General features: G+C 41.1%; 1 non-coding gene across 1 annotated transcript; it reads left to right on the top strand.

Annotated features, from left to right (window-relative positions):
• Positions 1-441: 441 nt before the first annotated feature.
• Positions 442-515, top strand: TRNAV-GAC (transfer RNA valine (anticodon GAC)). The gene has a single exon. It is a non-coding gene; the product is annotated as a tRNA-Val (tRNA).
• The last annotated feature ends 4,032 nt before the right edge of the window (positions 516-4,547 follow it).

Raw genomic sequence — 4,547 nt, 5'->3', positions numbered from 1 at the left:
AAGGAACCACTATTCTGACTTCTAATAGTGGGAAAGAGTCTTGCCTACTTTGTAAATTTTAAACACTTTGAGTTATAGAGTATGTCCTTTTCGGTGTCTGGTTTCTTTTGGCTAACAAGACTGTGAGGTTCATCCATATAAGTTGTAATTTGTTCTTTCTTGTTGCATTCTATTTTTTCATGCAACTAGGGAAGGGCACTTGGGAAATTTCCATTCTTTGGACTGCTATTATGAATAGATTGCTGGACATTCTCGTAAATATATCTGGTGAATATATGTTCTAATATCTGCTTGGCAAATAACCATCAAGACGTAGTATTCTTGATTTTAACGAATAGAAAATCTGAGAGATATGAAAGGACCACACCAAAAAAACTTCTGAAAAGATTTCCAGATCTGGATTTTTCGGACATACTTCCTTCAGTTTTGACAGTCACAGGTGTTTCCGTAGTGTAGTGGTTAGCACATTCGCTTGACACGCGTAAAGGTCCCCGGTTCGAAACCGGGCGGAAACATACTCTTGTTTCTCTTCGGTGTCTATTACTATTATTCTTGCTTTATTTCTTTTTTTGTTCCTGACAGTCTCCATTTGAACCAAATATAATCTTTGTTTATATCAGAAGCACGAACCTTCTCGCTCCCTCCGTAGGCCGGAGCCACATTGAAGCCCGCATCGTACTACCTCCCCCGGCTGCCCGATAGATTCCGGGGCCCCACTCTCCCTTTTTAGCTCCAGTCGCCGGGCTGTTAGGGTTCCTGGTGACGTTGACCTGAGGAAGCGCCTGCAGCGAAAGACCCCCTCCCGCTACGCGAAGGATGAGACTGGCTTCCTTGGAATCCCGAGGGCAGGACATTTGGGTTTTCTGCAAAGGGAGTTTTCTCAGCGATTTCTAAGGCGGCACAGAATTCCGTTTTGAGACAAGCAGGGAATTGAGGACTCTATTCTCTGCTCTTAATTGCTGAAGCAAAGAGAAGATTTTCCATGAAAATAGTGGCAACCTCATTTGGATATGCGTACTGGCACTTATAGAGAAACTGGCGGAGGAATTAGACCCTGATCTGGCCGATTTGAGGACCAAACTCCTAATAGCGGCATTATCCTCATGATGCTCAAATCACCTAAACTAATTAATCACGTAATTAACAGAATAATTTCTTTTCTCTTTATGTCTTAAAATCACGCTAAGCCTGCATTGTCACTTAACGTTTGGCTCTAATAAAGCAGGCAATTCCCTAACTCTTCCTATTTCCACCTTCCATAATGCACCAGTCGCAACTGACCCATTTTCTTCAATAAATGCTATAAACCATCTAAATGGTTGTAAGCTCCTTATTTTAACAACAAAACCAAAAAGCAACAATAATAAAGAACCTCCTGTGAGTGGAAAGAGCTTGAGAAAGAGAATGCCTGTGCTCACTCTTGCATGTTTTTGGAAAAAGGGAAGATGTCCTTTCCCTCCTTGTACCTGTGCCTGAATAAAAAGAGACGGGCTTCCTCACCGAAACCAAAAACGGCTGATCGACTTGAAATAAAGAGTTCAGTTCTTTCACTTCTGTGGATTTGGCCCAAAAAATCCGCTGCGAAGATGCTACGGTAAGAGCATTTCTTCCGTGTCCATTAGGAAGTCCTTGTGGTAGTCAACGTTACTCCTCAAAGGGTTGGAGTCAGAATGGGCGATCTTGGTCTGACCTACTGAGACACCTATAAGCCCTGGATTCACAGGTTCAGGTCACTAGTGGCAGGTCCAATTTCTGTAGAAAGTCATTAGAGGCGGGGCCGATTTTCGCTGGATCCGATGATTCTCCTCAGACTCCCAGGCTTGTCTTCACGGCACCTCCAGGACCAGTGTTGAACGCCATTCTGGAGCTTGCTTCTCTTTTTGCCTCGAGTTTCCCCGAGTGGCCTCAAATGGCGCTTCTGCGCTGCGAGGACTCAGGATCAGTTTTGGTCCTCCGACCAGCCCCGTTTATTATGTGTTTATAATTTTTCCTTAAAGTATTTATGTTTTGAATAAGGAACTTCACTTTCGTTACCATTCCAGAGACTACTCTTGCCGTTTCCTATGAGTTTATAGTGTTTCTTAAATTCTTCAGTTTTTAAAAGAGGTGAAACGTTCACTTGGTTCAAACATCCTCAGTACAGATGCCATGAACATCACCTTCCTGCATCTATTTGCCGTCTGCCCCATTCGCAGCCTCCTCAACAGGTTACCCCTGTCGTGGGTTTCCTGTTATCTTTCTAGAGGTTTAAAAGTGCATGTACAATCTGAAACAAACATATATTCCCTCTCACCCCATCCCCATGGTAGTAGCATCTAGACACATTGTCCTGCACCTTGCTTTTTTCACTTAGAGATATCTTTGGAAGTAATCATGACTAAATGAATAAAGATCTTCCTTATTATCTTTTAATTATGCACATTATTCCATTTTGTATATATGCCATAATTTATTTAACTAATTATATTATGATGATAAATAGGTTTTCCCCAATCTTTCTATTACAAATAATGCTATAGTGAATAATTTGAATATAATAATTTCTTTTGTGTGCAGGTGTACTTTGCACACTCATCACATACACATCAAGGGACATATGAATTTGAAATGTTGATTGATCCTGCCAAATTACCTTCTGTAGTGGCTGAGCACAGTTTCTTTCTTTCTAACAAGCACAACTGAACAAGATCCTGGTAACACTCAATCTCACAAACCCAAATAGTGGATTCCCTGCTACAACTATACAGCAAAACCCTGTAATCCATGAAGACTATGGAAGAATAGTCATTATTTTGTTTGGTGTCAGAATGTTGAATTGTCATCATAAGGCCATCACTTGTACACAATCAATTGACAGACCAGTACCCAGGAACCTGGCTTAAAAGATCACAACTATAAAACAAAAAAGAAAAGCTCTCTCCTTCCCGAACAACCTAGATTGCTGTGGGCACAAGGCAAAAGTTACACTTCTGTCTCTGGTCAGAGACCCAGGTAAAGTCTCCCACAAGACAGGGATACTTGAAATTGTATCATTGAGAAGATCGTGATGGTAAGCTAAGAGCATCAATTGATGGAGCATCCACAGTTGGGCTACTGGGCTTTTGTTGGGCAGAGATTTACTGGGAAATTCATGGATCTTCTCCACGTGCAGAAATGTCTATTATGAGAGTCTATAAAATGGATTTACCTATGTTATTTCAAAATTATTAAAAAGACAGCCCCATAAAAGATTATGACAGTGCTGAAAATATTTTTAGGTCATTAGTAACAAAGAAATGTTTACTAATAGAAAGAACCCAAACTTAAAAAGTCTGTCTGCTCAAAATATCTCCCCTACTTTTTTTTTTTTTACCTAAAGTTTACTGTTTTTAGATTTACCTCAAGGGTAACCTTCCCATGGGACTTTCTCAGGCACATGTGAGCAAGATATCCTTTCTCTGTTTCCAATAATTATGATAAAAACTTAGGTATGAATTTCTACATGGAATTCTTGAGTGTAGTCTTAGAAATCTAGGTCTTAGATTTTGCTGTACTGGCATGATGAGTGTTTATTCCGGAAGCCTTGTTATCTACTACTCAGTGATCCCACTTCTAGGAATGTTCCTCAGTGAAATTCCAGCTTAGTGCCATAGGTGACTTTACGGAGACTAATCATAGTCACAATTTGACATAGCAGAGAGTGGAGGCTACCTGCATGTCCCTCACCAGGATGAGTAAGAACTGCAGTGGCTAAAACATCTTCCTAGTATGCAGCAGTCACCACTAATGCAGATGCCTATGTAGCAAGATGGTAGATTTTTCAGTGTCAAGTAAACACTAACAAAAAACAGATTGAGATCAGCACAATACCAAAGTTAAAATCACAGAGATATGCAGAAAACAGACCCGGTGAAAGAGCAGCTGAATGCTTAAGCCCTGGGGGAAGGTGGTAAACATGACTCTAGCAGTGACCTCTCCGCAGGATCTGTGTCTCCAGTCTCTTTAGACTCCAACTTTTTCTACAGGAGACACAAGATGCACCTTCTCAGAGCACAAGAAACAAAAGTGCCAGCCCCAGGGCTCTGTAATCCATGGTTCCAATGAAGCCTCCACCGAAGCTGTCAGCTTCAGAGCAGTCAAGTCAGGATAGGCTCCCTGTAGGGTTTGGGCATTTGAATCAGAAATTAAGGAGTCAGTTAAGCAAGTGGTCAGCCTTGAGGAAGAAGATTTAGGGAAGGAAAAGCTGTTTTCCCTCTATCCATCTTAGGTTTATTGGCTAGGGCCCTGGGCAAAAGACAGATTAATAAGGGAAAAACAGAAGTTTATTAACGTGCATCTTGAATACACAGAACTCAGTGATGAGGAACTCAAAGGGGTGGTTAGAATTTGGGCTTATATAGCATCTTAACAAAAAACAATACATTTTTAGAGAAGGGACAAGACAAAGGAAAAGGACTTTGATCTTCTAGGGTAGCAAATTGTGGGAAGGCAAATATACGGGGAAACTAATGGTAGGTAAGGGCTAGTTTTGGCAAGGTTTGTTTTATAGATTCCTCTGGTGCCATATC

The sequence above is a fragment of the Equus quagga genome, chromosome 15 (assembly GCF_021613505.1).
Source record: "Equus quagga isolate Etosha38 chromosome 15, UCLA_HA_Equagga_1.0, whole genome shotgun sequence".
NCBI classification, from domain to species: Eukaryota; Metazoa; Chordata; class Mammalia; order Perissodactyla; family Equidae; genus Equus; species Equus quagga.
This window is presented reverse-complemented; position numbering and strand designations above follow the sequence as displayed.